Source organism: Callithrix jacchus, chromosome 8 (assembly GCF_049354715.1).
Source record: "Callithrix jacchus isolate 240 chromosome 8, calJac240_pri, whole genome shotgun sequence".
Lineage (NCBI taxonomy): Eukaryota > Metazoa > Chordata > Mammalia > Primates > Cebidae > Callithrix > Callithrix jacchus.
In genome coordinates this window covers 15,677,640-15,704,184 of record NC_133509.1, presented here as the reverse complement: position 1 = coordinate 15,704,184, position 26,545 = coordinate 15,677,640, and the positions used below count along the sequence as shown (strand labels likewise).

Below are 26,545 nucleotides of genomic sequence, written 5' to 3'. Positions count from 1 at the left end.
TTTGATGCCGCAAGAACAGACATGTTAAAACAATCAACCAATCCATAAAAAGACAAACAACTGTTGGGTGCGGGGGTTCAAGCCTGTAAGCCCTTTGGGAGGCCGAGGCGGGTGGATCACGAGGTCAAGAGATCGATACCATCCTGGCCAACATGGTGAAACCCCATCTCTACTGAAAATACAAAAATTAGCTGGGTGTGGTGGCGTGGGCCTGTAGTCTCAACTACTTGGGAGGCTGAGACAGGAGAATTGCTTGAACCCAGGAGGCAGAGATTGCAGTGAGCCAAAATCATGTTACTGCACTCCCGCCTGGGTGACAGAGCAAGACTTCGTCTCAAAAAAAAAGACAAAAAAACCAACTAACCAAACAAACAAAACACAAACCAAAAGCCCCAGATCATGAAAGATCATCGTAAACTCCAGGAAGGAAGACTGACGAAATTTGAAAGCACTAAAGCAAATTCTCAAAGAGCTACACACTACATAGTAATATGCCCTGTGACCTGGAGATATACTGTAAATGGTCATTTAAAAAAAAAAAAGACTGGCCGGGAGTGGTGGCTCAAGCCTGTAATCCCAGCAGTTTGGGAGGCCGAGGCGGGTGGATCACGAGGTCAAGAGATCGAGACCATCCTGGTCAACATGGTGAAACCCCGTCTCTACTAAAAATACAAAAATTTAGCTGGGCATGGTGGCATGTGCCTGTAATCCCAGCTACTCAGGAGGCTGAGGCAGGAGAATTGCCTGAATCCAGGAGGCGGAGGTTACAGTAAGCCGAGATCGCGCCATTGCACTCCAGCCTGGGTAACAAGAGCGAGACTCCGTCTCAAAAAAAAAAAATACCTTGTTCCTGTAGTTTAGTTTGGAGACTTCTAGTCAATTATACTCAACTGGATTTGATGGACCAACATCTTTATAGGTCATATGGAGGCTGAACATGAACAGTGGTTGCTTCTGAGTCATAGAATTGTGTTTCTTTTCCTCTTCTTGACAGCATGTATATATTTTCTAATTTTTCTGTATTGTTCATGTAATAAGAAAAAAATTATTTGTAAAAAGGAAGGAAGAAGGAAATCTATGATTCAGAAAAGAGGAGAAAGAATTTCTGAAACAAAGCATAAACCAATAAGAACAAATTTAACAAGTTAAAGATATTTGCCACTTATATAATCGGCAAGGAATTGTGATATGATATATAAAGAAATGCTATCAATCAATAAGAAAAATATATATAACTTAATATAAAAAGGACTAAGCATATGTGTAGGTAATTTGCAGAAAGGGAAATCTAAGTCATCGATAAGCATGTGAAAATTTCTTCAGCCTCACTGGTTGCACGAGATCTCATTCATCGTGTTGGCAAGAATGGAAAAGTCTGAAAGTATTGAGTATCTGGAAAGATTTGGAGACATTAATACTCTCATAAGCTGCTGGGAGGAGTGTAAATTAGTAAGACCACTTTGGGGAGAAATTTGGCAATAACTAGCAAATTTGCAAATGCACATAGCAGTTTCATTTTGATATATATTCCTAGAGAAACTTTCATATCTATGCACAGGGAGATGTATATGCTGTGGAGTGCTGGAGCTGACTTGTACAGCTTGCAAGACTGATGGTGTTCAATTCTTCCCAACTCTGCATTTAGCGATGTCCTGTTGGCAGCTTGAAATCAGTCATGGCAGGAGTATTTTAAGAGAGCTGATGGTTAAACATCTGCCAGCACACCACTGCAAATGGGTTCTTTGAAGCTTTTATTTTAAGAGAAAAGCATTGGCTGGTCTAATGTAGACTAGCCATTAGTAGAAGAACAGGCAAGTAAAATGTAGTATTCTTATTCTATAAAATACTGTACAGAATTGAAAAGAAAATAATTAGACATATGTATCAACACAGACTGATTTTTAAACACACACACACACACACATTTTGAGATGGAGTCCCATTCTGTCACCCAAGCTGGAGTGCAGTGGTATGCACTCACTGCAACCTCCACCTCCCCCATTCCAGTGGTTCTCCTGCCTCAGCCTCTCGAGTAGTTGGCATTAGAGGCATGCGCCACCACACCAGGCTAAGTTTTGTATTTTTAGTACGGACAGGGTTTCACCATGTTGGCCAGGCTGGTTTCAAACTCTGACCTCAAGTGATCCACCCACTTCAGCCTCCCAAAGTGCTGGGATTACAGGCATGAACCACCATGCTTGGCCAAAAACATACTTCTAAGCTAAGAAAGTGAGTGACTGAATGAAATATTCCATAAACTATGACTATGTTGATTGAAAGGAGTATTTAATATTAATGGAACATATGTCTGTGTGTAAAATAACTTTTAAATGGACTGGGAGGATAAATACCAAATTTACCATGCTAGTTGTCTTTAGGGAGAGGAGGGCTATAGGAAGGAGATAGAGGACTTTATCTGAGGAGTTTTATTTCTTTCATTAATTCTGTATAATAAGTAATGCTGGCAAAATATTAACAACTATCATTGTAGATGATAGAGTTGAGCGTGTTCGTGATGGTCTCTGTATTTTCTGTATTTTTAAAAAGGAAGCAGTCATATAAACTTTCTTGCTCTATTTATGATTACTATAATTAGGGAGGCTATGATTATGGGTACGCTTACTTTACGCAGAGTCTAAGCTTACTTCCAAAACTGTTGAGTTTCTCTACGTGATTTGCCTTTATTTTAAGGACACCAAGGAAGATTATAACTAATCAGGCTGCTCTCTTTGCACTGGCTGGTAGGAAGCTCAGCTGCAGCTATTTGGCCTACCTCTGGAAATTATACTGGATCTCCCATTTGCATTGACCTCATTCCTTGTTTTACCTTCTGTTTCTTACTCTCACGTTCCCTTTGCCATGATTTCTGCATTTATTTGTTTTATAATTTGTAACATATTTAAATTTAGAAACCGTTTGGGTCTTTTCTATAACAAAGCTGGTCATAAATTATTTTTGAGATCCATCAGGCATGTAAGAGGGGGAGAAAGTCTCCTGAGTGCTCACTTCAAACATTAGCTAATTTTAGAGGAGCGTTCCCTCCTTACAGAGCCAGGAGACGGAGTGAACAGAAGTTTGCAAATACTAGTTAAGATCAAGGCCAAGGTTAGTGGAAGAGAAGGCCATCATAAGACCAGAGCGGGGGCAGGTAGAAGGCAGGATCAGGAGTGTAACAAGGCCATGCTCACCATTCATTTATTCATTCACTCATTCATTCATTTAGTAACTATTGGGCACCAGGAACCAGGTTAGAGGTAGGCAGGCTGCAGGGAAGGAAGAAAATATACTGACCTGGGCAGGGGAGGCAGGCCAGGCAGAAGGGCGGCAGCAGCTCCATCTACACAGCCCAGGGTCTAGAATTACCAAAACCCAGCTGGGGAAAACCCACACAGAGCAGCCAGATGATCTGGGCTGGAGGTGGCTGGTTGTTCTCACTGACAGGACTCCCCGTGGGCCCCTGGAAATCTTGGAATCCCTTGAGGTAGCTAAGCCAGGATTCAAATTTACAGACACTCATTCCACGCACAACCCAAACTGGTGCATGGTATTGCAAAGGTGAGAAAACAGAAACGATTGCAACTAGATGGTGGGATCTTAAAGCAACTACTGGGAAGCAAATCACTCAGGGTCCCTGAGACGCACTTTGTCTGCAGAATGGACACTGCAATTCCTTGTCTGGTCAATCTCCTGACTGCGGACGTGCAGGTGAGAGGACTGGAATATAACGGCCCATCCACAGGACAGCAGTTTTCTAGCATGAAGAAGCGCCAAGTTGATTTTCTACCCAAGCAACTAGGCCCACTGTTGGTTTTCTGCCCTCTGCAGTGAGTGATGTGAGTTGACAAAAGAGGGAGGGCAGAGCGGCGTGGGGTCTAGGGGTTTAGGAGACGCCATGTTGAGCAAATGAGTCCTTTTGGGAGGAAATGCCAATCTCTGAGTGCCTTTGGCCTTGACAGTTTTCCTGGGCCCCGGCACAGCTTTCCACTGCTTTCCCAAAGCCATACCCTTGAGGCTGGGGCTGGTGACGCCCCCCGATGGCAGCTCCTGTGATTCCCAGGGCCACCCCCAGCCTCCCAGGCATGCCTCATTTACCTGGGCTCTTCCCCCTACTGTACTGGACAATGGTCGTTTCCTTTCCAAGGAGTACTTCTGTCAGGACCTGAGGAAGGGGAGGCTTCTTTGGCTCCTTCAAATGCCATCCTGGCTGTTTCCCAGTCCCCCTCTCCCAGTATTACCCCCTCCTGCCTCCCGGTTCCAGGCAGGGGTATGAAGGGAGGGGCTCTGAGACTGGTCCTGGAGCCTGGGGCCTAGCCTCAGGGAGCTTCCAGGATGATGGGAGGCCAATGAGGAACCCCCTTCTTTATCTCAAGAACTTTATCTCAAGGTGGAGAGCAACCACACAACACACAACTCAAAGAACTGAATTTCCCACTGGGGGATGACAGAGGCTGGAGCTGGGGGCGGGGGTATAGTAGGAAGGCCACGAACTTTGGAGTCATGCAAATTTGGGATCTGACATTTCTAACGCTACACGCCTTTCCATAGCAATACACATTTAAAAGTGAGAATAAATGAATTAAAAACCAGCATTGAAAAATTAGGGGAAAAACTCATGAAGGCTCCACAGCAAGGTTTTCTGAGGAGGGACATCCACCATCTCCCAGTTTCTCCTCCAGCCTGTGTCACTCTCAGACAGGCCCAGCCCTGCAGCTTCATGTGGGGCGTGGGTATCTATGGACACCGATTCCCACCTGTGTGAGAATGCGCCTTGCAGACTTCCAGCTGCAGAGAGCATGACCGATCCATTTGCTGTGCCCCGTGTTCCACTATTGTCAAAGCAGAATAATAAGACCTCGGGTACATAGCATGCAGCCACTGATTTGGTGAATACGTTTTTTTGTTTGTTTGTTTGTTTGTTTATTCCATTCTGGTTAGAAAAGAGGAGAGGAAACAGTTCACTCTGAGATGGGAAAGATAAACTATTCATTGATGGTTTTGCTCCAGGACTGTAGGAACTGTCTCACTCACTGCTATGATACAGGCTGAAGATAACTGTACCACCTAGTCATCCTCAGAACCTCACATGACCTCAGGGAGATGACATTACGTGTCTGGACAGGACCAGCCAGAAGTGGCAGATATGCTGGAGGCGTCGGTAAGACAAGCGAACTCCCAAGGGTGGAAGATAAGCCCCAGAAGGATTCAGGGACCTGCCACTTCAGTGAAGTTTAGGGGTTCGGTGGTCAGGAGCTGTGCTGAGATATTCTCTCCAAAATAAAAGACCAAGTGCTGCATCTTGCATCTTCTACCATGATGGGGAAAGCACAGCCTCAGATAGATCTCTGCATTCTGGAGGCCACACATTTCACGTCAAGGAATATTGCTCTAGCCCATATCCTGGGTAGCTGAGAAGACAGCAAGGGGTGGGACCCAGAGAAGAGAACATTCTGCAGCAGATCCAGGCCAAGGTACAATCAGCCCTCTGTCTTGGGTCATATGATCTGGCAGATCCTGTAGTGTTGGAGATGTTTGTGGTGGGAGAAGACGATGCAAGGAGCTTACGGCAAGCTCCAGGACTGAGGCAGAATGAAGACCCGGGCATCCTGAAGCAAAGCCCCGTAAGCCACAGCAGAGAATGGCACTCCTTTTGTGAAACAGCTCCCAGCTGGCCTGTCATGAACTCTGGCAGAGACGGAACACTTGATCGTTGGAGACCAGGTGACCCTTTGCTTGGAACTGCGAATTATGATCATTCGCAGTTTTGTTCATTCCTGCAAATCATAAAGTCAGACCGAGAGTGATCCATTGGCAGAGAGAAGTGGTACATCTGGATCAAGTTGGGGCAGGACCAGAGGCATGAGGAAGGTGCAGGATCAGGCAGTCAGTCTAGACTCCCACGTCACCTACCCACCTTGTACCAACGATCGTCCCCTGAATAGCACAAAGTTGCATGTGTGGGTGTGTGTGTGTGTTGGGGGATGTTCCCGTATGACTAGCAACCAGCTGAAAACGAAGGAAAAATCTTGAGTTTGGTTAAAGATGGATCAATTTAATACGTGGATACAAAGAGAAAAGAGATAGTGGCTGTACTATTGTCACATTCAAGGTGACTCTGAAAGACAGTGGGGAGGGCGTGTCTTTCTGATAGATGGAGTCATGATAAGTGCACCTGGTCCCCTTTGTATAGTGGGAGAAGCAGTCTAGAGTGAGAATATATATAGATTGTTGGGCATTGGCCAATGCCCTCACCATCTGATCAGGTGTGTGGCAGATCAAAGACAAGGACGTATGGGGAGTGGTATATGGATGGGCATCTAGAGTAGGTATGGAGTATGAAGACTGCCATATGAAAGGTTAGTGCCCACCAAGAAACATCCACCACGGAAGAAGCACTGAACAGCCCAGTGGACAGAATAACCTGGGCAGTCAACACTCACCATCCTTATCACTGGCATCCCAGAGCCAGCATGACAGGCCCGGGAGCAGATTGGCTGTGATGGCAGAGACCCGAGGCTGCTACTGGATGCACCAATGACATGGGCTCCCACCTACCCAAGACTGATCCAGCTCCTGCCACTTCTGAATGTGCAACTTGTCCATGATGAAAAGCCAACATCGAACCCTTGAAATGGTGTTGTTTCCTGAGGAGACCAACTGGCCCCTGGTGGTAAGCTGACCACATCAGTATCCTCTCATCCTGGAAGGTGCAGGAGGTCATCCTCAGCATCCTACGCCTGGAACAGGATGGGTACCATCACATGATATTCAAACACAGTGTTTTCTCTCCTATTGAAGCAGGGCTCTTTGAGGGCACAGATGAGTCCTAGTGAGTAGCTCAGACCCTGCAAAAACCAGGGACTCAGTCCATGTGTGCAGGGTGGATGGGCCAATAGACATTAAATGGTGGCTAGTGCCACACGCCCATGCGCACACACTGCATATTGTTACATCTTGTTACTCTTCCCAGTAGCCCTCAGGGGAAGATATCATCAGTATCTCCCTTTTACAGATGGGGAAACTGAGCCAGAGAGAGAGAGAGTCGCTTGCTCAGGATCTAGGGCCGGGTGTGGATCCACAGTGGGTCATCAGCACCTCTGCTCTGATCACTGCACAGTTGTCTGTCTACAGAGCTTGGGGAAAGAAGGCATGGGTGGGCTGGGGTGGTCACCAAGGCTGGGTCTGAGATGCTCCTTAGATAATCACAGGAAGGACTGGGACAGATACTCTCGGCAGAGAAGCATATAACCAGTCCAGCAGACAGCTTTGTCTGAGTAGAGGACTTGGGAGAGCTAAGGGCCAGGATCTGGAGTCCTGTTGGGGCTTCATCCTGTCACCTGGGCAGTGTGGGAGGCTGCTGGGCAGGAGGCTGGACAGGGTGAAGCCTGGTTTCGCCGGTCACTGTAGTGTGCATCAGGAGGATGGATGAAGGGACTAGGGCAGGAAGACAGAAAGAAGATGTCTGCAGCTGTCTTGGAGGAGGAATGGAGACCCTGAGCTCAGAGGCAGGCACAGGAGTCATGACAAAGGATACAAACAGGAGGGTCTGTCTGTATGGGAACCATGGACTCTGCTCCTGGGAAATTGGCCTTGCTGGCCTTTTTAGTTATTCTCACAAGCCCCTGGAGTGGGAGGAGGAAGGAGAGAACAGGGTTGAAAGATGAGAGTTGGGGATTCACCAGCCCCCATCCTCTTAGTGTCTGTCTCTGCAATGTCAGGAATGGGCTCAGACACCAAGATAAACAATGTGTTGACCTGGCCCAGGCTGAGAATGATGCTGATAGTGACTATGAATCAGCCCTAGGCTTTGGTCCAGGAGAGAGAGCCATTTCCCAGTCAGGGGGAAGGGAGCAAGCCAACCACTGTTCTGGAAATTTCCACTCACATTATCTCCTTCTGACAGGGGAGCATACTGAGGGCTCCGGAGAGGACATGACTTGTTCAAGGTCACATAGCCGGCGAGAGCCAGTATTTGAAAAGGCAACCTCTGTCTTGCAGGCCAGAGTCACTGCAACTTGTGGGGATTTCCGGCCATGCAAGACCCCGCCCCCCTGTTGGAATCCTTCCTGAGTTGTCTCCACCGGTCTCACCCGATGCATTTTGGACTCACATTGCCGGGGTAGTTAGGAGCCTCCTTTGTTCTGCAGTAAACCAAGGCATCCCGAAAAGCCTGGAGCCAGGCATTCCTTTTCAGTACATCGGGGGCTGATTATCACTCAGCAAGTCACGCTTTGATTGCTGATGGTCAGAGCTAGAGCAGAGACAACAAAGCGAAGCACACACGCCACCTGGGCGGCCACTAGGGCTGCTGGAAAGGCTCCCATCTCCCTCCTTGCTGGCACGTGGTAGCACGACACACCTCTGCTCTTTTTGGAAGTCAAGTGAAACCATATGACTTGCCCTCACCTGTAAGCATGTGAGCAGAGGTGACAAATGACCCTTCTGGGCGGAAGCTTTAAGAGACATAGTTGGCTATGTCTCTTTCCTGCTTGCAGGGATGAAAGCAGGTGTTGTGACGGAGTCACAGGTGGCCTGGGTGCTGAGTGACTCCCATGAGGGAGCCCCTCCCTTCTGCTCCATGTTGGAGCCAGAAATAAACTCTTACTGATATTAAGGGGGCTTGTTGTTAGCACAGGTTAATCTAGCCTATTCTGACTGACACAGAAGTTTGTACTTAAAATTGGAGTGCTGGGTTTTTTGTTTTTTTTTTTGAGACGGAGTTTTGCTCTTGTTGCCCAGGCTGGAGGGCAATGACATGATCTTAGCTCACTACAACCTCTGCCTCCCAGATTCAAGCAATTCTCCTGCCTCAGCCTCCGGAGTAGCTGGGATTACAGGAAGGTGCCACCAAGCCTGGCTAATTTTTGTCTTTTTAGTAGAGATGTGATTTCTCCATGTTGGTCAGGCTGGTCTCGAACTCGCAACTTCAGGTGATCTGCCCACCTCAGCCTCCCAAATTGCTGAGATCACAGGCGTGAGCCACCATGCCTGGCCCAGAAGTGGAGTGCTATTAAAGCAAATGAAAAACAATGAAAAGATGCACTTTTTCCTCTATCCAACTACTGTAAAGCCTTTGCTCATACAGCATTTTTTATGTCACTGGGTGTGAACTCATTTATGAACTCACTCCTTCTAATGCTAGTCCTTAAAAATAAAATAGTACTACTTGGTGCCAATAGGACTCTTATTCAGATGCACATGATGACCCTGAAGTCACATTATGGTCCTTAGTTACAAGATGTTAATTAGACCAATGATTTTCTTTCTTTTCCTTTTTATTTTTGAGGCAGGGTCTGGCTCTGTCACCCAGGCTGGAATCCAGTGGCACCATTTTGGCTCACTGCAGCCTCCGCCTTCCAGGCTCAAGCCACCCTCCCACTTCAGCCTCCCGAGTAGCTGTGATACAGGCACACACCACCACAACACCCGGCTAACTTTTTAATTTTTTTTTTTTTTTTTTTTTTTTGAGACGGAGTTTCGCTCTTGTTACCCAGGCTGGAGTGCAATGGCGAGATCTCGGCTCACTGCAACCTCCGCCTCCTGGGTTCAGGCAATTCTCCTGCCTCAGCCTCCTGAGTAGCTGGGATTACAGGCACGCGCCACCATGCCCAGCTAATTTTTTGTATTTTTAGTAGAGACGGGGTTTCACCATGTTGACCAGGATGGTCTCGATCTCTCGACCTCGTGATCCACCCGTCTCGGCCTCCCAAAGTGCTGGGATTACAGGTGTGAGCCACCGCGCCCGGCTTAATTTTTTTTTATAGAGATGGGGTTTTATAATATTGCCCAGGCTGGTGTCAAACTACTAAGCTCAAACTATTTACCTGTCTCGGCCTCCCAAAGTGTTGGGATTACAGGTGTGAGCCACCATGCCCGTGCTGAGGATCTGAAAAGTCACGACTATTTTCATGATAATCCTAAGAAATGAGTGCCTTTTTTTTTACTGTGTTAAAATGTGCACTGATGGTGTAAAAGCAAAGGTGGATAAAACTGCTGGTGCTTTTAGCATGAATCAGGACGGACTATACTGACAGTCACTGACTGTGTGTGTGTGTGTGTGTGTGTGTGTGTGTGCGCGCGCGCGCGTGTGTGTGTACCACCATACACTTGCAGTTTAAAAAAAAGCCAATTTTACTTAAGAATGTTCTTGATGAGGCAGTTAAAATTATTCACGTTATTAAACATTGACCCTTGAGTACGTGCCATTTTACTCTGCTAATTCAGTGTGACAAAGTGGGAAAATGTAGGCGTGATGATTGTTTAAATGAAAGGGACCCGTGGGATTGGGCTGTGAGCCAAACTATGCGCATTTTTCACTGAACACTCGTTTCACTTGAAGAGCAGATAAGGTAAAGTTAATCAGACTTGTGTATTTGGCAGACATTATCTTGAACATAAATGAAAGGAGCCTGCCACTTCAAGGAAAAGAATTGACAATCGTTGTTGCCAATAATAAAATTCAAAATTTCAAGTGCAAATTAGAATTTTGGGAACACTTGCATTTGCCACTGTGGGACTGACAGCTTCCCAATACATTGTGATGGGTGGTGAAGTGAAGTGATGTTGTTTTTTAAATACTGTGTAATTAAATGTGTCAACATTTGGAAGATCTACATAATTCAGTGAACCAATATTTTCCAAGTGATCAATGTATGATGTTTCAAAGTCATGCACAGGCAAAAATCCATTTAAAGTGCAAGGTTGACAAATGGATTTTAATATTACACAGGATGAAAAACACGCTGATGCGATTTCAAATTCCTCATTGCATCGCATCTTGAAGAAACTCCTACTTGCTGAGTTTTGGTGCATAGTTAATGGAGAATATCTACAATTATCTTCAAAAGCTGTTAAAATACTCCTCCCTTTTCCAACTACACACTCGTGAAAAGCCAGATTTGCTTTATATATTTTAACCAAAACAACATATCACCATAGATTGACTGCAAAAGCAGGAAGGAGAATCCAGCTATTCTCTCTTAACCAAACAGCAAAAAGATTTCCAAAACAATGCGACTCATTTTATTACTTTGGTTTGTTTGGGAAAATACAAATATTTTGATTAAAATATGTTAATACATAATACGTTTAATGCTATTATTTTTAAATGCATTAATAAGTATTTGAAAATTTTGTTTTTCTATTTGATAAATATTATTATTGCTATTATTTATTTGAAACAGGGTCTTGCTCTGTTACCCAGGCAAACTCAATCTCAGCTCACTGCAGCCTCAACCTCCCAGGCTCAAGTGATCTTCTCACCTTATGCCCCCGGAGTAGCTGGGACTACAGGCACACATTGCCGTGACTGGCTATTTGGTTTTTATTTCTATTTTTTCATAAAGATGGGGTTTTGCCATGTAGACCAGGCTTGTCTCAAGCTCCTGGGCTCCAAGTGATCTGCCTGCCTCAGCCTCCCAAAGTGCTGGAATTACAGGTGTGAGCCACTGCAACTGCCATGATAATTATTCATAGGCATATCTCACATATTCCAGTTATCAATTTACGGACTCTTAGTTCCAAATTTATCCTCCACTACCAGCTCTGCAAAAAATGCAGCTGGGCCCATTAAATATTTTTCTTCTGCAGGCTGGCACAATGGTAAGCCCGTTGTCAGTAGGGGGTGCTACAGAGAGACAGCAGAAAGAAGGGATTTTCCTCCCACTGTGTTCTCTCGACAGGCAACAGGCTCCTGCAGCTTGTGGCTTCTCTAGTGCCCAGCTCAGCTGCCTTGTGACTAGCCTTTATCTTTGGTTATTGAACTGTATCTGATGCCTCTAGATGCCTGTGGGCATTAAGTAGCTTAATACAATTCAATTATAATGCAAATATTTGAATTTTGACACAAAAACTGAGATGTAAAAGTGAGATTACCATTCTGTGGTATAAAAATAAAAACGGATTGATGGTTTTTCAAACCATAAACACCTTGGGACTTTAGCCAACTGACCTCTTAGAAATGAAGATTCTCTGGCCGTATCTCCTTCTCCAGGCTGCTGGAATGACCCCTCTTTAGCATGTGAGAAGTCCGAATAGGTCCAGCGATCCTCTTCTTCTCCCCCAGTAGGTCTAGGCAGGTTGGGAGATAACGATAAAGCTGAGGGTTTTGTTGTTGTTGTTATATTAATAAATCTGTGAGTTTCTTCTCTCTAGGTAAAAGCTTGTTCATTTAAAGTGAACTTGAAGACTGAACTTTAATCAAAATAATAAACTCAAGGGACCAAAATGGGGCCAAATCAGCTGGGACAATGTGAGCTCTGACCATACAGAGAATAAGGGAGAGTAATTCATACATTGAAGCCACTTCAGACTCCAGCAGTGGACACCAGGGCAACACCCAGGACCTCTTCACAGTTACCAGCCCAGGAAACACCCAGAACCAGCCCCACTGCAGTTGAGGCCAGCAGTTCCAGGGGACACATACTGGGTCAGCCGGAAGCCCCATCTCTCCTGTACTGCCACATCCTGTGTCTTTTTACCTGATGAAGCCAAGCATAACTTTGAAAATAGACATTATTTTATGCAATTAAAAGTTATCAGGGAGCAGGTGGGCCTCCTGGAAAGACATGGCTACTCTCCTCTTTCTTTGCACACACCAAGAGTGTCAGTGAAGGCAGAGAGAAAGAGAAGGAGAAAGGAAAATATGTACTGGTATAAATTAAATTGTAGGATTTCTTTATTTCTTTCTTTATTTTTTGAGACAGAGTCATGCTCTGTCACCCAGGCTGGAGTGCAATGGGACAATCTTGGCTCACTGCAACCTCTGCCTCCCAGGTTCAAGCGATTCTCCTGCCTCAGCCTCCTGAGTAGCTGTGATTACAGGTGCGTGCCACCATGCCCAGCTAATTTTTGTATTTTTAGTAGAGACTGGGTTTCATCATGTTGGTGAGGCTGGTCTCGAACTCCTGATCTCACGATCCGCCCACCTCGGCCTCCCAAAGTGTTGGATTACAGGCGTAAGCCACTGCGCCTGGCCTAAATAGTAGGATTTCTTGCTTCTGTTACCCAGTGGATAGTGATTTGAAGGAGCTCAGGTCAATTACTAGAGAAAAAAACAAAATAATGTATTTCTGTGAACATTTAAAGGTAACATAAGTAAATGTGTGACCTTGCTACTTGGATATACTTTATTGTTCCACCTAAATGATACCCACTCTGTGAACAAGGCTCCTCCCCACACACCAAACAGCTGATGCTCAATAGATACTTATTAAATGGAAGTTACTAAACTCCAACCAGATATTTTATAGCAGGTGTTGGCAAACTTTTTATGTACAGGGCCAGATAGTAAATATTTTAGGTTTTGCCACATGTAATCCCTGTATCGACTACTCAAGTCTGCTGTTATGGCTTAAAGGCAGCCACAGACCATATGTAAACAAGGCCTTGTTCCAAGAAAACTTTATTTAAACACCGCATGTTCTCACTTATTAGTGGGAGTTGAACAATGTGAACACATGGGTACAGGGAGGGGAATGACACACACTGGGGCCTATGGGGGAGGTGGGGGGAGGGAGAGCATCGGGAAAAATGGCTGACGCATGCTGGGCTTCATATCTGGGAAATGGGTTGACAGATGCAGCAAATCACCATAGCACACCTTTATTTATGTAACAAACCTGCACACCCTGCACATGTACCCTGGAACTTAAAAAAAAAATTAGCAAAAGACCCCAAAACTTGGCCGGGCGCGGTGGCTCACGCCTATAATCCCAGCACTTTGGGAGTCCGAGACGGGTGGATCACAAGGTCAAGAGATCGAGACCGGCACGATAAAAACCCTAGAAGGAAATCTAGGCAAAACTATCCAGGACATAGGAGTAGGCAAGGACTTCATGAACAAAACACCAAAAGCATTGGCAACAAAAGCCAAAATAGACAAATGGGACCTAATGAAACTCCACAGCTTCTGCACGGCAAAAGAAACAGTCACTAGAGTGGATCGGCAACCAACAGAATGGGAAAAAATTTTGCAGTTTACCCATCTGACAAAGGGCTGATATCCAGAATTTACAAAGAACTCAAACGGATTTACAGGAAAAAAACAATCAAGCCCATTCAAAAGTGGGCAAAGGATATGAACAGACACTTTACGAAAGAAGACATATATGAGGCCAACAATCATATGAAAAAATGCTCATCGTCACTGGTCATCAGAGAGATGCAAATCAAAACCACATTGAGACACAATCTCACGCCAGTTAGAACGGCGATCATTAAAAAATCTGGAGACAACAGATGCTGGAGAGGATGTGGAGAAAAAGGAACACTTTTACACTGTTGGTGGGAGTGTAAATTAGTTCAACCATTGTGGAAGACAGTGTGGCGATTCCTCAAGGCCTTAGAAATAGAAATTCCATTTGACCCAGCAATCCCATTACTGGGTATATATCCAAAAGACTATAAATCGTTCTACTATAAGGACACATGTACACGAATGTTCATTGCAGCACTGTTTACAATAGCAAAGACCTGGAATCAACCAAAATGCCCATTGATAATAGACTGGATTGGAAAAATGTGGCACATATACCATGGAATATTATGCAGCAATCAGAAATGATGAGTTCATGTCGTTTGTAGGGACATGGATGAATCTGGAGAGCGTCATCCTCAGCAAACTGACACAAGAACAGAAAATGAAACACCGCATATTCTCACTCATAGGCGGGTGATGAAAAATGAGAACACATGGACACAGAAAGGGGAGTACTAAACACTGGGGTCTACTGGGGGGAAAAGGGGAGGGCCAGTGGGAGGGGGAGGTGGGGAGGGATAGCCTGGGGAGAAATGCCAAATGTGGGTGAAGGGGAGAAGGAAAGAAAAGCACACTGCCATGTGTGTTCCTACGCAACTGTCTTGCATGCTCTGCTCATGTACCCCAAAACCTACAATCCAATAAAAAATTAAAAAAAAAAAAAGAGATCGAGACCATCCTGGTCAACATGGTGAAACCCCGTCTCTACTAAAAATAAAAAATTAGCTGGGCATGGTGGTGCGTGCCTGTAATCCCAGCTACTTGGGAAGCTGAGGCAGGAGAATTGCTTGAACCCAGGAGACTGAGGTTGCGGTGAGCCGAGATCGTGACATTGCACTCCAGCCTGGGTAACAAGAGCGAAACTCCGTCTCAAAAAAAAAAAAAAAAAAAAACCCAAAACTTTATTTACAAAAACAAGCAGTGGGCCAGTCTGACCCATGGGCTGTAGTTTGCTAACCTCTGCTCTAAGTCATAATAATAGCAGCCAGAGTGCCCATGCTATTGCCTAGTAGTCTCTGGAGAATAATGGCCTCTCCTCTTTCACCCTCCAGATCTCATGTGAGTGCCCTCACAGCCAACTCAAATCCAGAACCAGACTGAAGGGAATTCTGGGAAATATAGTTCTTGGCTTCTCCTCTTAAGAGAATGGCAGTGATGCTAAATTGACAACAGGTAATCCAGCACACCAAGGTGTCTGAATCACCTAAGATTTATAGGCCGAGGTGCCAGGATGATAAAAACGAAGTCTCATAATCACCTATTGTTCTTTGGATTAAAACACTAGATTAGGCTTGCGTGTGAGTGAAACAGAATCCAAAATAGAAGTGCTTCAATGAGGCAATTTAATTCTGTCTCATATCAGGTAGGTTTGAGGTGGTGTTCCACAATGGCAGGAGCTCTCAATACTCCACCATTTGTGGCTTCCCTGCCAACATCACTTCCTGGTTCCAGGTGGCTGCAGGAAGTAGGCCAACATTCCAGCCAATAGGAAGGAGGAAGGGCTGAGGACCGGCATAGTCCCTCCCATCTACAAATATTTTCCAGAAAGTGTCTTTGCCACTTCTGTTTCCATGTTATTGGCCAGATCTTAGTCACAACAAGGACAAACAGCTGCAAGACAGGATGAGAAATGAAGTTTTTATTTCAGTTTTTATTCAGAAATTTAGTTTTTAGCTGGCCACGTCACAGCTAAAAATCAGTGGTCTCTGACCAAGGAAGAAAAAACAAATATTAAAACGCTATCAGTGGTCTTTCACATACCAAGGTATCACAATCACACTTTGCAAAGGCTAAGATTCTGAAACCACATCAGGTTATTACAGGCCAATGTTTCATGGTTGCATCATATTCTTACTGGCCAATGTTCTGAAATGCTCTGCTATTATAGACCAGGGATTCTGAATCACTTAAGACTCTCATTGGCCAAAGTTCTAGAATTAAATAGCAGTTTTTCAGGCCAAGATTCCAAAGTCACATAAGATTCCTACAAGCCAAGATGAAAAATCACAAAACCTAATAAACCAACCTTTGCAAATCACATGAGATTCTTGTGATCAAGCATTCAGAAATATATGAGATTTCTACAGAACAAGTTTTAAAACTTATGCAAGATTCCTACAAGGCAAAGTACATGGAAATCAAGATTCCAAAATTAAACCGAACATCTTGTAGACTAGGCTTTCAGACTCACACAATATTCTTGTAAAGCAAGTTTCTGAAGCCTTCTAGTGTGATTATAGTGCTATTCTGACAACTATGATCCTGGAATCAAGCTTATTTCTTTCAAGCCAAGGTTTCAGAATCACATAATGTTTTAATAAACCAAGTTTTCAGAACCATATAAGTTTATTATAAGTTTCCAGAAGCACACAAGCTTACAAAATGGCGTAACATTATTAAAAGCCAAAATTGCAAATCACGTATCATTTTTACAGGTCAATGTTCCAGAATCACCTGAACTTCTTTCAACCATTGTATGTAGAAATATACAGCATTCCTAGAGCCTAATGTTCTGTAACTCCATGAAATTCTTACAAACCAAGTTTCCAGAATCAAATGTTCTTAAATAACCTGAGTTCTTGAATCCTACATAATTCCTGCAGATGACATTCCTGATCTCTGGTTCCTAAGTCTCCCAAATGAGCTAGCAATTGAAGTTGACTATGTCTTCTTCCAAATTAGGATTCACAAAATATTACCTTTTTCAATGCCAGTGGCAGGTGCTCTCCCTCTTGGGAATTCCAACTATTGCATAACCCATAACAGATTCTAGAAATGTCCTGTGAGAGGCGGGAGGACCAAAGTGGTATCAACACCATATGAAAGCTTAATAATAATAATAATTAGAACAACATTTATTCAGTGCTTACCATGTGCCTCATACGAAGTTCCTGACATACTTCATCTCATTTAATCATATATCCATCTCAATAGATGTAGAGAAAGTATTTGAAAAAACTCAGTGGTGATTTATGATTAAAATTACTAATGAACTAGGAATAGAAGAAAACTTCCTCAGCTTGATAAAGAGAATATATGAACATCCTATGACCTGATAAAGGGCATCTGTTAAAGATAAAAGACTGTATGGTTTCCTTCCAATGTCAGAAACAAGACAAAATATCTGCTTTTATTACTTCTATTCAACATTGTCCTAAAGATCCTATCCAGTGCAATAGACAAGACAAAGAAACAAAAGACATATAAATTGGAAAGAAAGAAATAAACTGTCTTCATTAGCAGACAACATAATTGTATACACAGGAAGTTCAAAAGAATATATATTTTTAAAGGTATGAGAACTTGTAAGTGATTTGGTGACTTTAAGATGACAGGATGTAAGACCAATAAGTAAAGATCAGCTGATTTTTTTCTACTAACAACAATAGCTAGAAATAAAAATCTACAAAATACCATTTACAGTAGCATCAAGTAATAGGAAACACTTTGGGATAAATTTGACAAAAATGTGTGTAAGATCTATACTTTGAAAACTACAAAATACTGCTGAGAGAAATTTTAAAAGAACTAAATAAAGGGAGAGCTATACTATGTTCATGGATTGGAGTATTGCTAGAATGTTAATCCACTTTATATTGACTGATAAAATTTCAGAGGAAAAGTAATTGACAAGCTTATTGTAAAATTTATATGTAAAAGATTTAGAAAATCCACAACAATTTTGAAGAAAAAAAAATAAAGTTGGAGGACTTATATTACCCTGTTTCTGTGCTTATTATAATGCTGCAGTAATGAAGAGAATGTGGCACTGGCATAACATTTGTTATATAGACCAATAGAACAGAATAAAGAATCAAAAATAGACTTACAGATACATTGGTCAATTGATTGTTAACAAATTTCAATAAAGGAAAAAAGAATCTTCCAACAAATGGCACTGGAATAATTAGATATTCATATGGGGAAAAATAAATCTCACATAAAAATGAACCCAAAATAGGAAAAAGGTCTAAAGGTGGATGATAAAACTATTAAACTGATAGGAAAAAAAGGAGAAAATCTTTTTAACTTTGGGTAAGCAAGAGTTCCCTAGCTGGGAAAGAAAAATAAAAAAAACCACAAAAGAAAAGATGGCTAAGTTGATCTTTCTATTAGTTTGCTAAGGCTGCCACAATAGAATACCACAGACTGGGTAACTTACATTACAGTTACTTGTTGGGGGCTGTAAGCCCAAGATCAAGGGGCCAGCAGGTTTGGTTTCTACTGAGGCCTCTCTCTTTGGTTTTCAAACACATGCCTTCTCACTGTGTCCTCCCATGGCCTTTTCTCTATGCATGCACCTCTGTGGTGTCTCTTCCTCTTTTTGTAAGGAAATCAGTCCTATTGTATTAGCACCCTACCCTATGCTCTCTTGCTTACCACCTTCAAGACCCTGCCCTCAAACACAGGCACACTGGAGGTTAGAGCTTCAACATATGAATTTTGAGGGAACATGATTCTGTCAAAAGCAGAACTTTAAGTTGGTGCATTCCACTAGGTACATATACACAAAGACACTCTATTTTAATAAAGTAAATAATCTTTATCAAAATTTAAAACTTCTGCTCTTTGTAAAACATCTTTAATAAAGGATTAGACAAGCCACAGGCAGGGAGGAAATACTCATATAGCTGACAAAAGCTATATGTAAAGTGAACATTATATCCTGAATTTATAAAGAATGCTCAGAACTCCATAATAACAAAAATTTGAAAAATGCTCAATAGATTTAAAAAGATGGTTCTTGAAAGAAGACGCATGAATGGCCAATAAGCATATGAAAAGATGTTCAGTGTCAGTCACTCTGGAAATGAAAACCTAAACCACAGTGAGTTATAACTGCACACCCATTAGAATAATGTTAGTACTCAAAAGCTGACAATTCAAGAACTGGAAGGACGTGGAGCACTGCTGGTCACAGTCTAAAATGGTATAGCCCCTTCAGGAAAGTTTAGAGATTTCTCATAAACTTAAATATACAGTTATCATATGACCCAGCAATTCATATGACCCCTAGGCATTGACTCAAGAGAAATGAAAACAGTCAGTACAAAGCCCCATCTGTGATTGTTATAACATCATAATAAAATCCAAAAACTAAAACCAACCAAACTGTACATACATAAACCGGTGAGTGGATAAATAAATTGCGGTATGTGCATATAATGGAATCAGGCTCAACCATAAAAAGTGACAATGGATACATGGAACCACACGGATAAATCTCAAAATAATTACACTGAATGAAAGAAGCCAGATATGAAAGAGTATATACTTATGATTTCATTCATTAGAAACGTCAAAAATAACAAAGATATGTTCCAGTGACAAAAAGCTGATCGGTGGTTGCCTGAAGCTGGCTGTAAGAGTGATTGATTGGGACAGAACATGTGCCAACTTTTGGGGGAGAAAAAGTGTTTTATATCTTTATTTTGATGTTGCACATGAGTGTATACATTTGTAAAAACTCATTGCACTGTCAACACTAAGTTGGCACATTTAACACATACTTTAATAAAGTCAATAAAGTTAATTAAAATTATTTTTAATCCAGCAAGCCAAGTTTGACTCTTTACCCAGTAGCTCATTCTGTAAGCAAAGTTGACAATTTTGACCCTCTTGGAGCGGGGTGGGGGGTTGGTTTCTGTGCCGGGGATAGACATGAATTAGGCTGAATTTGGGACAAGAGTTTGGAGATTTGTAATGAGTGAGCAAGTAACAGAAATTGCATTTCTACTTTTTAACAAATGAAAAACATTTTCACTAAACCCTGCAAGCTCTGTCAAGAATCAAGTTAGTCCTCAGCTGGGTAACTTACAAAGCCTTCTTGAGTCCTCCCATGACCCAGAATAAGGGGAAGCTGTCCTTTTCCAAATTTTGACAGACTCACTAGTAATTTGCTTCAAAACATCTGTAGTTCTTCCTGACTTTTCCAGCAATGTTTCACAGAAAGCTCTTCTTTTCTTTTCAAAATACTTCAGAATTTGCTTTGAAAACCAAGTTTGTATCTGCCTCCTGCCCTCCCGGAATTTTGAGTGACTTATTTCAGAAATGGCTTCAATTTACATGCCTGTCATTTTAGACCATAATAAGCCACATTAACTGTTGTATGATGTCAGTTTGCTTTAATTTTGTTTTTGGGGTTTTTAAGGGGGAACGGGAGGGGGTGTTAAGCTGCCTGTCTGAGAGTGGCAGATTTGGCTGATTTAGTTATACCCAGATGTGCCTAAATATAAGACAGAGAGGAATAAATACTGAGTAGGAGTTTTAGTGAATTTATGTTGTACTTCTCATAAATTCCTGCGGGTTCCTTTTGGCACCAGAATTTAATTTATTGTTCTCTGTTCCTTTTTAAATAAGATCTGATGCAACAGTTAAGGGCCAGTGTCAGGCTGGGAGTCTCTGCCTCAGATCAGCTGCTACAACATAATATAAATCAATTCAGCCAGTAATGCCAGAGCATCCACTATATACTTAGACCTCTAGTGAGTCCTGTGGAGTGTTCAGGAAAAGGTTCTGGCTTCGGGGAGCCCACAATGGAAAAGTAGCATGAATGGTGACTAGACTTTGAGCTGGAAAAACTAAGTTTTAGTTAGGATTCCTCTACCCAATTACCAGCCTTAGAAGAATTTATTTAACTTCTTTGTTAAAGAAATTTTTATGAGCTTCAATGTCTTCAGTCGCAAAATGGAAAAAATGATCTCTACTTATTCCACACTATCAGGGCAGGGTTCAAAGAAGGGAATGCTTAGGATGGCACTTTAAAAAAGGCACGTATAATAAAATGGTGACGTTCATTTATTAGAGTATGACTGGGGAGATAAGCCCAAGACACCTCAGCAAAAAGTTCATGAAAGGATTCGTGATTTAGTTGTTTATTTCCTCACAGCAAAAAGGGATTAGGGAAAACAATAGATTTTATTAACATTAAAATAATAATCATTAAAACAAAATTTTCCAAGCTATAAGAGTTATATTTTTACTTCTGGTTACAATAAAGTAACTTGCATCAGACCAAAGTTTCTACTGAAATGAAATTTTGTTTTTGTTGCCCAGGCTGGAATGCAATGGTGTGATCTCGGCTCACTGCAACCTTCACCTCCCAGGTTCAAATGATTCTCCTGCCTCAGCTTCCGAAGTATCTGGGATTACAGGCATGCACCACCAGGCCTGGCTAATTTTTTTGTATTTTTAGTAGATACAAGTTTTCTCCATGTTGGTTAGGTGGGTTTCAAACTCCTGACCTGAGGTGATCCTCCAACTTCGGCTTCCCAAAGTGCTGGGATTTCAAGAGTGAGCCACCACACCTGGCCAATTTTTTTTTTTAAGACAGGGTTTTGTTCTGCTGCCCAGGCTGGAGTGCAGTGGCACAATTACGGTTCACTGCATCCCCCACCTCCTGGGCTCAAGCAATCCTCCCATCTCAGCCTCCCAAGTAGTTGGGGCCAAAAGCATGTGCCACCATACCCACCTAGTTTTTAAGTTTTTTATAGAGATGAGGTCTCACTATGTTGCCCAGGCTGGTAACTCCTGGGCTCAAGCAATCTTCCCGTCTTGGTGTCCCAAAGGGCTTGGATTACAGGCATGAGCCAGTGTGCCCAGCCTTAGAAAAAAATATTTTTAAAAATCTCTTTGAAGAGTTGTAGGAGCCCTTATTTGAGGGGCCAAGATTTTGGAGAAAAAAAGAGAATTCTTTGAAAGATCTCAAAATTTGGGTCGGGCACAGTGGCTCATGCCTATAATCCCAACACTTTGGGAGGCCGAGGCAGGCAGATCACAAGGTCAAGAGATCGAGATTATCCTGGCCAACATGGTGAAACCCTGTCTCTACTAATAATACAAAAATTAGCTGGGTGTGGTGGCACATGCCTGTAGTCCCAGTTACTTGGGATACTGAGGCAGGAGAATCACTTGAACCCAGGAGGTGGAGGTTGCAGTGAGCTGAGATTGTACCTTTGCACTCCAGCATGGAGACATAGCAAGACTCCGTCTCAAAAAAAAAAGATCTCAACATTTGGTCATCCCTTTCCCCCTTGGGATGTGGGAGGCTGCAGGGCCTGGTAGGGTTTACTCACAAGGAGACAGAGAAGCCAGCAGAGCTTTAGGCTATCTTACAGAGCAGAGAAATGAAAAAGGACAGTTCTAGGCTCTCAAGGCAGCTGACTTGAGGAGCCAAGGTCCAAGAGACAGTGGAGGCACAGAAAACTAAAGCTGACAGTTGGCATTTTTCTACTTGAGACATTTGTCAGTTCTTGGCTGTGCAAGGTGGGACACTAATAAACTAAACAAAAGGCAGCTGGAAAAACTTTCACAGTCTCTGGGAGACAAAAATTTGAATTTAGGACCAGTGCAGTGGCTTATGCCTATAATCCCAGCATTTGAGGAGGCAAAGCGGGGAGGATTGTTTGAGCCCAGGAGTTCAAGACCAGCCTGAACAACACAGGGAGACCCCCATCTCTATAAAAAAGTAAAAGATTAGCTAGATGTGGTGTGGTGTGCCTGTGGTCCTAGCTACTTGGGAGGCCGAGGTAGAAGGACCACATTAAGCCTGGGAGGTGGAGATTGCAGTGAGCTGTGATTGTGCCACTCTGCTCCATCCAGCCTGGGTGACAGAGTAAGACCCTATGGAAAGAGAGAGAAAGAAAGAGAGAGAGAAAAGAAAGAAAGAAGAAGAAAGAAAGAAGAAAAAGAAAGAAAGAAAGACAAAAGAAAAGAAGGAAGGAAGGAGAAAAGAAAGAGAGAGAGAAAGAGAGAGGAAGGAAAGGAGGGAGGAAGGAAAGAAGGAAGGAAGGAAGGAAAGAATTTAAGATTTTCTAAGAATGAGTGACCCACACAAGAAACATCCCTGGACCTAGAATCACTGGAGAGCTGTACTTTTGGAGGAAAATTGACCAGAGAAAGAACAAATTTGTAAAGACTAAAACCAACTTCAGGCCAGTTCATTCTTTGATTGAATTAAGGTAGACAAACAGCCCCTACTCTAACTGCTTGCCAGAGAATAGAATAAATCCTCTATAGAAGAAGATGCCATCATCCAAAGCCTCCACAAGTTTTAGTAGAAACTCTCCGGCATTCAGTAAAAAATATTAAGTATACCACGTTACAAGACCAAGAGAAAAAACAGGCAAGAAAAACGGGGAGGAAAAACAAACTCATGTGCAACTTAGCTATTAAAGTTATCAGACATTAAAACAACTGTGATTAATATCCTCATAAAAAGATATAACAAGATGAAGAATTTTGCTTGGGAACAGCAATCTATTTTTAAAAATCAAACAAATTCCAAAACTAAAAGGGAATATAATTGATGAAATTAAGAATTCAATAGATGGCTCAAACAGAGTGGCACAGCTGAAAAGGATTAGTTAAGTTGCATGTAAGAGACATAAGAGACTTGGTTGAGAGTTCCAGTATTCATACAATTGAAGAAGAAGAGAGAAGAATGGAGAAGAAGTGGTATTTAAAGAGATACAGAAATAATGACTAAGAATTTTCCAACAATGTCAAGACAGCAAGCTAGAGATTCAAGAGTGCTGCAAAGTCCAAGCAGGATAAATAGAAAGAAAATCACATCTAGTAACAGGATGGTGAATCTTTGAAAATTATAGATAAAGAGGATATTCTTTAAAGGAGTCCATGCGGCCAGGTGCGGTGGGTCATACCTGCAATCCCAGCACATGGGGAGGCTGAGGTGGGAGGATTACTTGGGTCCAGGAGTTTAAGACCAGCCTGAGCTACATAGGGAGACCTTGTCTCTACAAAATATTTTATAAATTAGCCAGGTGTGGTGGCACATGCCTTGTCTGTAGTCCCATCTACTTGAGAGGGAGGAGAATTGCTTGAGCCTGGGAGGTCAAGGCTGCAGTGAGCCATGCTCATGCCACTGCACTCCAGCCTGGGTGACAAAGCAAGATTCTGTCAAAAAAAAAAGAAGGAAGGAAGGAAGGAAGGAAGGAAGGGAGGGAGGGAGGGAGGGAAAGAAAGAAAGAAAGAAAGAAAGAAAGAAAGAAAGAAAGAAAGAAAGAAAGAAAGAAAGAAAGAAAGAAAGAAAGGAGGGAGGGAGGGAGGGAGGGAGGGAGGGAGGGAGGGAGGGAGGGAGGGAGGGAGGGAGGGAGGGAGGGAGGGAGGAAGGAAGAAAAGAAACGAGTCCATGGTGAAAAGACACATAACTTCAAAAGCACAACAAAAAGATGAAAGCCAGAAGACAATGGAAAGACAGCTTCATATTTCTAAAATAAAAATACTTGACAATCTAGAATTCTATACCCAGGGAAAAAACTTTCAAAATGTAGGCAAAATAAAGTTATTTCCAGACAGGCAAGAACCAGGAGAATTCAGCAACAGTAGACAGGCATTAACATAAACACTAAAATGAGATTTTCAGGCAAAGGTAAAATGACCCCAGATGATAAAAAGGAAATATAAGCAGGAATGGAGAACAACAGAAAGGGTAAATATGTGGGTACATCTAAATAGACATTGACTTTACAAGAAAATAATGTAATGTGACATTCAAAATATATACAAAACCAAAATGTGTGACATTAATAGCACAAAACGAAGGGGAATGAGTTAAAATGTTCCACGATTGTAGCATTGTTCAGAATTTACAAAAGTACGACTTTATATTAGACTCTAATAAGTAATCTATGGCAATCTCTAAAATGATAGTAAAAGAATGTAAAACTGACAAACTAATGGGGGAGATGGAATAATGAAAAATATTATTAATTCAAAAGAAGGCAAGAAAAGGGAACATAAAACAGGTAGGAAAAATAGAAAACAAATAGCAAAGATGGTAGATGTAAAGCTAAACTTATCAACCGAAGAGCGAAATACTCCAGTTAAAAGTAAATGAATTAAATGCTCCATTTAAAAGACAAACCTTTTTTAAAATTTTTTTATTTGAGATAGTCTTGCTCTGTTACCCAGGCTGGAGTGCAGTGGCATGATCTTGGCTCACTGCAACCTCTGCTTCCCAGGTTCAAGCAATTCTCCTGCCTCAGCCTCCAGGTAGCTGGGATTGCAGGTGAGCACCACCAGGCATAGCTAATTTTTGTGATTTTTTTTTCAGTGGAGACCGGGTTTTGCCTTGTTGGCAAGGCTGGTCTCAAACTCCTGACTTCAGGTGATCCACCTGCCTCAGTCTCCCAAAGTGCTGGGATTACAGGCATGAGCTACTGGGCCCGGCCCTCTTAGGACTGAATTTTTAAATGATATGCTGTTTACAGGGGTCTTTAAATACTAAGCTGAACCACATTCATGTGCTGATATTTAACCATATTTGACTTATAAAAATAGCAGTTTCTTATAGTTTAACCCAAAATGAGGGCATAGTGAAGCTGAGTGTGAGGCAATCCTGGACCCTGTATGCTCTGCTTTGATCCTGTGTGTGTACGTTCAGGCCTGGAACAAGGCAACTGGAGCATGTTACCTGAAAGCACTGTCTAGAGAGCAGAGGTCCAGCCCAGGCTCCTCCTCATAAACTAGAGGTCTTCCCAGGGTGCTCAACCAGGGATCTGGCGTCCCAGGGTGTGAGGGACCAAGAGCAGATGACTTGCTCTGGGTCTTGCTTAATGTTTATGGCTATCAAGAAAAGAAGCCTCTTTCCTTCAGCAGCCCCCACCCCTGCCCCCTCCCCATCAAAAAGGAGCAAGGGAGGGCATCACAGGGTCCCCAGGGAGCCCTAGGGTAGAGATCAGCCCAAAGCCTGTTTCTCTAGCCACAGCCAAAGCTGTGCCCAGAAGGCCCCAAGTCTGGCGGTAAAAGTGCAGTGCTGCTGATTGGACTCACCTTGGAAGGCAGAAGCTGGATGCTGCTTCCCAGGCAGCAAGCGGGAAGAGAGCCAAAGGGAGGGGGAGAGAAGAGAGCAGGGAGAAGAAGGTAGGAGGGCTGAAAATGGAAATGGACAGGGAACAGAAAATGGGGTGGGAGTGGGCAAGACAGAAGGCAGGGAATGAGGACAGGGGAGGGGAGAAGAAAGGAGAAGGAAGCAGAGAAAGAAGAGCTCGGTCCTCGTCCCTGCCACCCACACCTTTCATGTGCTGCCTCAAGATGATTTGCATTTTACCAGGGATGGTGCCTGGAATCCTAAAGCATGAAGCACTCAGGATGGTATTTCAGGCACAGCACTCTCAAATGCAGGAGCCTGCCCTCAATCCACATCTTGGAGGCCTCTAGCTTCCCTGCCGAGGCTTAGGATTCACTCCAGGAAGCCGGAGCCTACCCACTGGCAGCTGAGAGCTAGAAATGGGAGAAGCTTTTCTTGTGTGTTTTCAAAAGGCTTTGCTC

The 26,545-nt window shown here is 43.0% G+C and overlaps 1 long non-coding RNA gene across 1 annotated transcript; it reads right to left on the bottom strand.

Annotated features, from left to right (window-relative positions):
- Nucleotides 1–1,734: 1,734 nt before the first annotated feature.
- LOC118144802 (uncharacterized) lies at nucleotides 1,735–26,243 on the bottom strand. Its single transcript, XR_004729579.3, has 4 exons — nucleotides 26,048–26,243; nucleotides 11,948–12,066; nucleotides 6,553–6,734; nucleotides 1,735–5,771 (listed from the first exon to the last, which is right to left on the bottom strand). It is a non-coding gene; the product is annotated as an uncharacterized LOC118144802 (long non-coding RNA).
- Nucleotides 26,244–26,545: the final 302 nt, after the last annotated feature.